This window comes from Saccopteryx bilineata, chromosome X (assembly GCF_036850765.1).
Source record: "Saccopteryx bilineata isolate mSacBil1 chromosome X, mSacBil1_pri_phased_curated, whole genome shotgun sequence".
Classification (NCBI taxonomy): Eukaryota; Metazoa; Chordata; class Mammalia; order Chiroptera; family Emballonuridae; genus Saccopteryx; species Saccopteryx bilineata.
In genome coordinates this window covers 42,821,149-42,833,478 of record NC_089502.1, presented here as the reverse complement: position 1 = coordinate 42,833,478, position 12,330 = coordinate 42,821,149, and the positions used below count along the sequence as shown (strand labels likewise).

Sequence of the window (12,330 nt, the reverse complement as noted above, 5' to 3'; positions counted from 1 at the left end):
CCTGCTGAGATCAGCAAACAAGACAATCACCTGTTAAGAAAACAAACAGGGTAACGTCACGGAAATGGCGCCGTGAGAAGCGCGTCCGACAGCTCTCCCCTAAATGACAACAAATTTATCAACTAGAAACAGAAAAATTTATCCTCGGAGCATTCCGGAGTTCCACACAAACTGAAAGCAAAAGGACTGTTATCACTTGAATCTGAGAGACAAGGGTGTGGAGGAAGCTACCGCAGCGACGCTCATTCAAGCCGCGAGGGAGTGCGCCTGCGGTGAGTCAGCCCATATACTTGGGAACCGCGAGCCGCCGCGAGCGGCCGACACGAGCCGCCACCGCGAGCTGCCGCGAGCCCCCGCGAGCCGCCACCGCGAGCGGACGCCACGAGCCACCGCCGCGAGCCGCCGCAAGCAGCCACGCACGCGCCCAGTCCGGTTCAGCACCGCTGACGTTCCCAGCGGCCCGCACACTGCCAGTGGGGGTCGCCGGCCACCGGTGCACGGAGCGCCCCATTCGCGCGCGTGCCTTGGGCATTCCACGCGCCCAGGGCGCCCTGCTGGCCCGCACACCCAGGGGGCTCCATTATCCTGCGCCTGGTGCGGTCCAGCCACCAGCAGCAGGGCGAGCGGGAGAGGCTTGGGAGATTCTCTCCGTGGGCGGGGCACCTCACCCAGCCATTCAAGCTAACAATCAAGCGTTGGGGGAGGGGCGCGCGCAGGCAGCCTAAAATACCTTCGGAAGCACAGCTGCGACCCAATCACTGAAATTAGCTTAACCCATAAAATCTGCGCACCCTCAGTTCTAATTGATAAGATCTCTCTCAGTTCAGCGATCCAAGACAAGAGGCGTGATATTTTTTAGTGCCTCTCGCTAAAGGGGCGGGGGCAACTTCTGATTGATAGAGCCTCCATATTCAGGGATAAACGCTAACAAGAAGGACTTGGCAGATAATAAGGTCTATATTACACTAGACGAAAGCAGAGACTAGTGCCTCTTCTTCCCTGCAAAAACAGGCTACAAAGTGTGGAAAGCCTGGGTTGAGAGGTCCAAATAAATGATAGGCGCTGAACAGTCACCTTGACAACAATTGACTCCCACCCCCGCCTGATTACACTGGAGGCCCTGACTCTCAGAGCCTTTCCCAAAGCCTTGCACTGAGTGGGGATAGAGTGGGGATTTCCCAGCTCTCTGAGCCTCTTACTCCCCAGGCAGAAGCAGTTGCAGCCTTATAGCTGGATCACCAGGCTGCTAATTCAGAAAGGGGGGACTAGGAGAGAGAATCCAGGAAAGCAAACTCTCTCATCGTTGGACCCTGCAAACGCCAACAAGCCTTTACTTCCAGCAAGACTAAAGACAATTATATGACATTGCCATAGAATCCCATCAACTGCAAATCCCTACCTAAGAGTGACACAGGGGCAGAGCCTGGGGTACAGAGTCACCGACTAGGAAGAGGGAGAGAAAAGAAAAAGGAAGAAGTTAACCTCTCAAAATCAAGAAAAACCCACAGACTTTACAACTTGATCCACTAATTTTTTTGTTGTTGTTGTTGTTGTTGCTTGTTTCTTCTATCTTTTTGCCTTTATTTCCTCCACCTCGGTCCTTCTATTCTCTGCCCATCTTATGCTTCCCCTTTCTTGAACTACACTACCCATGAGTGTTGCATTTTATTTTTCTTCTTCATCCTCACCCTCATTTAAGGTTATACTCCAAAACACTTAACTCTCACTCTCTCCTCTTTTGTTTTTTTTTTGTCTTGCTTTATTTTGTTTTTTTCTCCTCCTATTTTATTTCTTCCTTCGTTTTTCTCTTTTTCTTATTTTTTCCTTTCTATTCGTTTTTTCTTTTCTCATTTTACTTTCCTCCCATATAATCCTCAATCACAAACAAATTAGTTAATTTGGGACTCAATTAACTCAATTTTTTTTGGCTTTATTTCTCTTTTTTGCTTTTGTTTTTATTTATTTTTTTCTCTTGTTTGTTTATTTTTGTGGCATTTTGGGTCCTCCCAACCCAAGGTCTCCATTGTATTTAGTCTTCGCTCCACTTAATACAACAGATTTTTACTTATTAATTTTTTCTTCTTTATTATTCTTTTTTGGTCCTTTTTTCTGATTCCCTCTTATCCCTCTCATTATATCCCTTAGTTGACCATCACTTACAAGCAAATCATCTTATGCTTGTCTAACATTTTCTTCCTTTTTTTTTTTTTTGCATTTAGTAGGTCCCTACTCCCTTTTTTTTGGCCCTTGAACTCTTCACCCCAAATCAGGCCCTTCATTATAGGCACGATATTTCCCTGAGGAGGGGAGAGGAGGGAAAGAGAAGAGAGAAAAAAAGGGGGAAATAATAAATTATTACTGGTTTTTTTTTGTGGGGTGTTTTACCCTTTTTTTTTTCTTTTTACTCTTTATTAATTCTAATTAGTGCTATCAATAAGACCACCCTCAGATGCTGATAAGAAAGAGGAAATCGAATATTATGGATACAAAAGAAAGAGAGGTAACACAAATAGATGTGGAAAAATCTATGGAGAAAAGACTTAACATATTGGAAGCCTTGGAGCTAAATGACAGAGAATTTAAAATAGAAATCTTAAAAATACTCAGAGATATACAAGAAAACACAGAAAGGCAATATAGGGAGATCAGAAAACAACTCAATGAACACAAAGAATACATTACCAAGGAAATTGAAACTATAAAAACAAATCAAACAGAAATGAAAAACTCAATTCACGAGCTGAAAAACGAGGTAACAAGCTTAGCTAACAGAACAGCACAGATTGAAGATAGGATTAGTGAAATAGAAGACAAACAACTTGAGGCACAACAGAGAGAAGAAGAAAGAGACTCAAAAATAATAAAAAATGAGAAAGCCCTACAGGAATTGTCTGACTCCATCAGAAAGAATAACATAAGAATAATAGGTATATCAGAGGGAGAAGAGAAAGAAAATGGAATGGAGAATATACTCAAACAAATAATAGACGAGAACTTCCCAAGCCTGTGGAAGGAACTAAAGCCTCAAATTCAAGAAGCAAACAGAACACCAAGTTTTCTTAACCCCAACAAACCCACTCCAAGGCACATCATAATAAAGATGACACAAACCAATGACAAAGAAAAAATTCTCAAGGCAGCCAGGGAAAAGAAGAGTACAACATATAAAGGAAGGCCTATTAGATTATCATCAGATTTCTCAGCAGAAACTCTACAGGCTAGAAGAGAGTGGACCCCAATATTTAAAGCCCTGAAAGAGAGGAACTTTCAGCCAAGAATACTATACCCATCAAAGCTATCCTTCAAGTATGAAGGAGATATAAAAACATTCACAAATACAGAAAAGATGAGAGAATTTATCAACAGAAAGCCCCCACTCCAGGAAATACTAAGGGGGGTTTTCCAACCAGATTCAAAGAACAAAAGAAAACAACACCACAAGTAACAGCTCCACCAAGAACACAATAAAACCAAACTTAAACTGTGACAACAAAGGAAAAAAAGGGGGGAGAGGATGGAGATTAACAGTAGCAAAGGATGATGAAGTGCAGAAATACTTATAAGATAGGGTACTACAATGAATATGGTAGGTACCCTTTTCATTACTTAATGGTAACCACCCTTAAAAAAACCACCACAAAAACACTTGACTTAAAAAAGGTAGCAACAGAGGAAAGAAGTATGGAACACAAACAAACAAAAACAAATGATAGAAAAACAAAAGAGAAGAATCAAACTAGATACAAAACTAACAGAAAGCAATTTATAAAATGGCAGTAGGGAACCCACAAGTGTCAATAATTACACTAAATGTAAATGGATTAAACTTACCAATAAAGAGACACAGAGTAGCAGAATGGATTAAAAAAGAAAATCCAACTATATGCTGCCTACAAGAAACACATCTAAGCAACAAGGATAAAAACAAATTCAAAGTGAAAGGCTGGAAAACAATACTCCAAGCAAACAACACCCAAAAAAAAGCAGGTGTAGCAATACTCATATCTAATAATGCTGACTACAAGACAGAAAAAGTACTCAGAGACAAAAATGGTCATTTCATAATGATTAAGGGGAAGTTGAATCAAGAAGACATAACAATCCTTAATATATATGCACCAAACCAAGGAGCACCAAAATATATAAGACAGCTACTTATTGACCTTAAAACAAAAACTAACAAAAATACAATCATACTTGGAGACCTCAATACACCTCTGACGGCTCTAGATCGGTCATCCAAACAGAGAATCAATAAAGATATAGTGGCCTTAAACGAAATACTAGAACACCTGGATATGATAGACATCTACAGGACACTTCATCCCAAAGCGACAGAGTATACATTTTTCTCTAGTGTACATGGAACATTCTCAAGAATTGACCATATGTTGGGCCACAAAGACAATATCAGCAAATTTAGAAAAATTGAAATTGTACCAAGCATATTTTCTGATCATAAAGCCTTGAAACTAGAATTCAACTGCAAAAAAGAGGGGGAAAAACCCACAAAAATGTGGAAACTAAACAACATACTTCTAAAAAATGAATGGGTCAAAGAAGAAATAAGCGCAGAAATCAAAAGATATATACAGACAAATGAAAATGAAAATACGACATATCAGAATCTCTGGGATGCAGCAAAAGAAGTAATAAGAGGAAAGTTCATATCACTTCAGGCCTATATGAACAAACAAGAGAGAGCCGAAGTAAACCACTTAACTTCACACCTTAAGGAACTAGAAAAAGAAGAACAAAGACAACCCAAAACCAGCCGAAGAAAGGAGATAATAAAAATCAGAGCAGAAATAAATGAAATAGAGAACAGAAAAACTATAGAAAAAATCAATAAAACAAGGAGCTGGTTCTTTGAAAAGATCAACAAAATTGACAAACCCTTGGCAAGACTCACCAAGGAAAAAAGACACAGGATTCAAATAAATAAAATCCAAAATGAAAGAGGAGAGATCACCACAGACATCATAGAAATACAAAGAATTATTGTAGAATACTATGAAAAATTATATGCCACCAAATACAACAATCTAGAAGAAATTGATAAATTCCTAGAACAATACAACCTTCCTAGACTGAGTCATGAAGAAGCAGAAAACCTAAACAGACCAATCAGCAGGGAGGAAATAGAAAAAACTATTAAAAATCTCCCCAAAAATAAAAGTCCAGGCCCAGACGGTTATACTAGTGAATTCTATCAAACATTCAAAGAAGACTTGGTTCCTATTCTACTCAAAGTCTTCCAAAAAATTGAAGAAGAAGCAATACTTCCAAACACATTTTATGAGGCCAACATAACCCTCATACCAAAACCTGGCAAGGATGGCACAAAGAAAGAAAACTACAGACCAATATCTCTAATGAATACAGATGCTAAAATACTAAACAAAATACTGGCAAACCGAATACAACAACATATTAAAAAAATAATACATCATGATCAAGTGGGATTCATCCCAGAATCTCAAGGATGGTTCAACATACGCAAAACGGTTAACGTAATACACCATATCAACAAAACAAAGAACAAAAACCACATGATCTTATCAATAGATGCAGAAAAGGCTTTTGATAAAATACAACACAATTTTATGTTTAAGACTCTCAACAAAATGGGTATAGAAGGAAAATATCTCAACATGATAAAGGCCATATATGATAAACCATCAGCCAACATCCTATTAAACGGCATAAAACTGAGGACTTTCTACCTTAAATCAGGAACAAGACAGGGTTGTCCACTCTCTCCAGTCTTATTCAACGTGGTGCTAGAAGTTCTGGCCAGAGCAATCAGACAAGACAAAGAAATAAAAGGCATCCATATCGGAAAAGAAGAAGTAAAGCTATCACTTTTTGCTGATGATATGATCCTATACATCGAAAACCCGAAGGACTCCACAAAAAGATTATTAGAAACAATAAACCAATACAGTAAGGTCGCAGGATACAAAATTAACATACAAAAGTCCATAGCCTTTCTATATGCCAACAATGAAATATTAGAAAACGAACTCAAAAAAATAATCCCCTTCACGATTGCAACAAAAAAAATAAAATACCTAGGAATAAACATAACAAAGAACGTAAAGGACCTATATAATGAAAATTACAAAGCATTGTTAAGGGAAATCGAAAAAGATACAATGAGATGGAAAAATATTCCTTGTTCTTGGATAGGAAGAATAAATATAATCAAAATGGCCATATTACCCAAAGCAATACACAAATTTAATGCAATTCCCATCAAAATCCCTATGAGATTTTTTAAAGAAATGGAACAAAAAATCATCAGATTTATATGGAACTATAAAAAACCCCGAATAGCCAAAACAATCCTAAGGAAAAAGAATGAAGGTGGGGGCATTACAATACCTGACTTTAAACTATATTATAGGGCCACGATAATCAAAACAGCATGGTATTGGCAGAAAAATAGACACTCAGACCAATGGAACAGAATAGAAAGCCGAGAAATAAAACCACATATATATGGTCAAATAATCTTTGATAAAGGGGCCAACAACACACAATGGAGAAAAGAAAGCCTCTTCAACAAATGGTGTTGGGAAAACTGGAAAGCCACATGCAAAAGAATGAAACTCAACTACAGCCTGTCCCCGTGTACTAAAATTAATTCAAAATGGATCAAAGACCTAAATATAAGACCTGAAACAATAAAGTACATAGAAGAAGACATAGGTACTAAAATCATGGACCTGGGTTTTAAAGAACATTTTATGAACTTGACTCCAATGGCAAGAGAAGTGAAGGCAAAGATAAATGAATGGACTACATCAGAATTAAAAGTTTTTGCTCAGCAAGAGAAACTGATATAAAAATAAACAGACAGCCAACTAAATGGGAAATGATATTTTCAAACAACAGCTCAGATAAGGGCCTAATATCCAAAATTTACAAAGAACTCATAAAACTCAACAACAAACAAGCAAACAATCCAATAAAAAAATGGGAAGAAGACATGAACAGACACTTCTCCCAGGAAGAGATACAAATGGCCAACAGATATATGAAAAGATGCTCAGCTTCATTAGTTATTAGAGAAATGCAAATCAAAACTACAATGAGATACCACCTCACTCCTGTTAGATTAGCTATTATCAACAAGACAGGTAATAGCAAATGTTGGAGAGGCTGTGGAGAAAAAGGAACCCTCATTCACTGTTGGTGGGACTGTAAAGTAGTACAACCATTATGGAGGAAAGTATGGTGGTTCCTCAAAAAACTGCAAATAGAACTACCTTATGACCCAGCAATCCCTCTACTGGGTATATACCCCAAAACCTCAGAAACATTGATACGTGAAGACACATGTAGCCCCATGTTCATTGCAGCACTGTTCACAGTGGCCAAGACATGGAAACAACCAAAAAGCCCTTTAATAGAAGACTGGATAAAGAAGATGTGGCACATATACACTATGGAATACTACTCAGCCATAAGAAATGATGACATCAGATCATTTACAGCAAAATGGTGGGATCTTGATAACATTATAAGGAGTGAAATAAGTAAATCAGAAAAAAACAAGAACTACATGATTCCATACATTGGTGGAACATAAAAATGAGACTAAGAGACATGGACAAGAGTGTGGTGGTTACCAAGGGTGGGGGGGGAGGGAGGACCTGGGAGGGAGGGAGGGAGAGAGTTAGGGGGAGGGGGAGGGGCACAGAGAACTAGGTAGAGGGTGACGGAGGACAATCTGACTTTGGGCGAGGGGTTTGCAACATAATTTGATGACAAAATAACCTAGACATGTTTTCTTTGAATATATGTACCCTGATTTATTAATGTCATCCCATTACCATTAATAAAAATTTATTTAAAAAAAAAAAAAAGAAAACAAACAAATCAAGACTTCAAAGCAGCCCAAATCCAAAAGTGGAAAACAAATAATAGCTGATGCCAACCCAAGAAGACCTAGAAATAACACAATTGAAAACGGGAGGCAGGGCCCTGGCCGGTTGGCTCAGCGGTAGAGCGTCGGCCTAGCGTGCGGAGGACCCGGGTTCAATTCCCGGCCAGGGCACATAGGAGAAGCGCCCATTTGCTTCTCCACCCCTCCGCCGCGCTTTCCTCTCTGTCTCTCTCTTCCCCTCCCGCAGCCAAGGCTCCATTGGAGCAAAAAGATGGCCCGGGCGCTGGGGATGGCTCTGTGGCCTCTGCCCCAGGCGCTAGAGTGGCTCTGGTCACAATATGGCGACACCCAGGAGGGTCGCAACATGGCGACGCCCAGGATGGGCAGAGCATCGCCCCCTGGTGGGCAGAGCGTCGCCCCCTGGTGGGGGTGCCGGGTGGATCCCGGTCGGGCACATGCGGGAGTCTGTTTGACTGTCTCTCCCTGTTTCCAGCTTCAGAAAAATGAAAAGAAAAAAAAAAAAAAAGAAAACGGGAGGCAGACAACACCAAGCCTAGACTCAACAAGCTCTATAAACAAAACACCCAAATACATAGATATGAGAAGACAGAGATGTGCAATCAAAATGAAATCACAAGAGAAACATCCAAGAAATGAACTGAGTGCCATGGAAATAACCAAACTTCTGGATGCGAAGTTCAAAATAATGATTTTTAGGGATGCTTAGGGATCTTAGAACAACAATGGATGGTCATTATGAACACCTAGATAAAAAAATAGCAAGTATAAAAAAGGATATTGAAATATTAAAGAAGAATCAGAGATGACAAATACAATATCAGAAATGAAGACCACAATGGAAGGAATTAAAAACAGGATGGATAAGAGCTGAGGATCGAATCAGCAAGTTGGAGGACAACTGGAATGAAGGTATAAAAGCAGAGAAGAAAAAGAAAAGAGACCCAAAAAGTCTGAGGAAACTCTTAGAGAGATCTGTGACAACATAAAGAAATAACATCCGCATTATAGGGGTTCCTAAAGATGAAGAGAAAGAACAAGGGATAGAGACATTGTTCAATCATATCATAGCTGAAACCTTCCCTAAATTAATGCAGGACAAACTCTCACAAGTTCAAGAAGCACAGAGAACTCCATTAAAAAGAAACCTACACCAAGACACATCATAATTAAAATACCAAAGCTAAGTGATAAAGAGAAAATATTAAAAGCTACAAGAGAAAAAAGGCTATCACCTACAAAGGAGCCCCCATAAGGATGACATCTGACTTCTCAACAGAAACACTTGAGGACAGAAGGGAATGGCAAGAAATATTCAAAGTAATGCAGAACAAGAACCTACAACCAAGACTACTTTATCCAGCAAGGCTATCATTTAAAATTGAAGGAGAAATAAAAAGTTTCCCAGACAAAAACAACAACAAAAAAAAAACAACAACAACAAAAAAACAAAACCTCAAGGAATTCATTACAACTAAACCAATGCTGCAGAAAATGTTAAGGGGCATGGTGTAAACAGATCAAAGTGGGAAAAGAATATAGCAAAAGAGGAATAGAGCTTTAAAGAATAAAATGGCAACAAACAACTACATATCAATAATAACTTTAAATGTGAATAGATTAAATGATCCAATCAAAAGAAATAGGGTAGCTGCAAGGATAAGAAAACAGGACCGAGCCCTGGCCGTTTGGCTCAGCGGTAGAGTGTTGGCATGGTGTGGAGGAGTCTGGGGTTCAATTCCCGGCCATGGCACACAGGAGAAGCACCCATCTGCTTCTCCACCCCTCCCCCTCTCCTTCCTCTCTGTCTCTCTCTTCCCCTCCCGCAGCGAAGGCTCCATTGGAGCAAAGATGGCCTGGGCGCTGGGATGGCTCTGTGGCCTCTGCCTCAGGCGCTAGAATGGCTCTGGATGCAATAGAGCGATGCCCCAGAGGGGCAGAACATCGCCCCCTGGTGGGCATGCCAGGTGGATCCCGGTCGGGCGCATGCAGGAGTCTGTCTGACTGCCTCCCTGTTTCCAGCTTCAGAAAAATGAAAAAAAAAAAAAAGAAAACAGGACCCATACATATGCTGTCTACAAGAGACACATCTTAAAACAAAAGCTGAACATATACTGAATGTAAAAGAATAGAAAGAAACATTTCTTGCAAATGGAAATGAAAAAGAAGCTGGGGTAGCAATACTTATATTAGACGAAATGGACTTTAAAACAAAGAATATAGTAATAGATAAAAAAGGGCACTACATAATGATAAAGGGAGCAATCCAACAGGAAGATATAACTATTATAAATATCTACTCACCTAATATAGGAGCACCTAAATATATAAAGCAGTCTTTGATGGATTTAAAGGGTGAGATCACCAGCAATACTATAATAGTAGGGGATTTTAATACCCCACTAACATCACTAGATTGATCCTCAAGAAAGAAAATTAACAAAGAAACAGCAGACTTAAAGGACACACTAGATCAACGCGATTTAATAGACATCTTCAGAACCATTCACCCTAAAGCAGCAGAATATACATTCTTTTCAAGTGCTCATGGTACATTCTCTAGGATAGACCACATATTAGGGCACAAAAGTGGTCTTAACAATTTTATGAAAATTAAAATCATATCAAGCACTTTCTCAGATCACAATGGCATGAAACTAGAAATCAATCACAACAGAAAAGCTCAAAAATTCTTAAACACATAGAAACTAAATAGCAGGTTGTTAAATAATGAATGGATTAAGAATGAGATCAAAAAAGAAATAAATAGGCCCTGGCCGGTTGGCTCAGCGGTAGAGCGTCGGCCTAGTGTGCGGAGGACCCGGGTTCGATTCCCGGCCAGGGCACACAGGAGAAGCGCCCATTTGCTTCTCCACCCCTCCGCCACGCTTTCCTCTCTGTCTCTCTCTTCCCCTCCCGCAGCCAAGGCTCCATTGGAGCAAAGATGGCCCGGGTGCTGGGGATGGCTCTGTGGCCTCTGCCTCAGGCGCTAGAGTGGCTCTGGTCGCAACATGGTGGTGCCCAGGATGGCCAGAGCATCGCCCCCTGGTGGGCAGAGCATCGCCCCTGGTGGGCGTGCCGGGTGGATCCCGGTCGGGCACATGCGGGAGTCTGTCTGACTGTCTCTCCCTGTTTCCAGCTTCAAAAAAAAAAAAAGAAAGAAATTCCTAGAAATGAATGATAATGAACATACAACAACTCAATATTTATGAGACACAGCAAAAGCAGTACTGAGAGGGAAGTTCATAGCACTACAGGCACACTTTAAGAAACTAGAAAATGCTCAAATAAACAACTTAACCCTGCATCTAAAAGAACTAGGAAAAGAACAGCAAGTAAAGCCCAGAGCTAGTAGAAGGAAGGAAATAATAAAGATCAGAGCAGAAATAAATGACATAGTGGCTAAAGAAACAATACAGAGGATCAATGAAACTAGGAGCTGGTTCTATGCAAAGGTAAACAAGATCAATGAACCTTTATCTAGACTCACCAAGAAAAAACAAGAGAGATCTCAAATAAATAAAATTAGAAATGAGAATGGAGACATAACTGACACAACAGAAATACAAAATATTGTAAGAAAATACTATGAAGAACTGTATGCCAAAAACTAGACAACCTTGATGAAATGGACAAATTCCTTGAAACATACAATCTTCCAAAAATCAATCTGGAAGAATCAGAAAACCTAAAGAAACCAATTACACCAAATGACATCGAACAGTTATCAAAAAACTCCCAACAAAGAGAAGTCCTGGGCCAGATGGCTTCACAAGTGAATTCTACCAAATATTCAAAGAAGAACTAACTCCTATCCTTCTCAAGCTATTTCAAAAAATTCAAGAGGACGGAAGACTTCCAAGCTCCTTTTATGACGCAAGCATAATTCTGATTCCAAAACCAGGCAAAGACAACACAAAGAAAGAAAACCATAAGCCAATATCCCTGATGAATATAGATGGTCAAATTCTCAACAAAATATTAGCAAACCGGATCCAACAATATATAGAAAAAATCATATACCATGATCAAGTGGGATTTATTCTAGGGAGGCAAGGCTGGTACAATATTCGCAAGTCAATCAATGTGATTCATCACATAAACAAAATGAAGGAGAAAAATGACATGATAATTTCAATAGATGCAGAAAAAGCATTTGATAAAATCTAGCACCCATTCATGATCAAAACTCTCAACAAAGTGGGAATACAGTGAACATACCTCAACATGATAAAAGCCATCTATGACACACAGCCAACATTATACTCAACGGGCAAAAATTAAAAGCAATCTTCTTTAGATCAGGAACAAGGCAGGAGTACCCAATTTCACCATTCTTATTCAACATAGTCCTGGAAGTCCTAGCCACAGCAATCAGAGAACAAGAAGAAATAAATGGCATTCAAGTTGGAAAAGAA

The 12,330-nt window shown here is 39.7% G+C and overlaps 1 non-coding gene across 1 annotated transcript; it reads left to right on the top strand.

The window, feature by feature from the left end:
- Positions 1-10,682: 10,682 nt before the first annotated feature.
- Positions 10,683-10,758, top strand: TRNAT-AGU (transfer RNA threonine (anticodon AGU)). The gene has a single exon. It is a non-coding gene; the product is annotated as a tRNA-Thr (tRNA).
- The last annotated feature ends 1,572 nt before the right edge of the window (positions 10,759-12,330 follow it).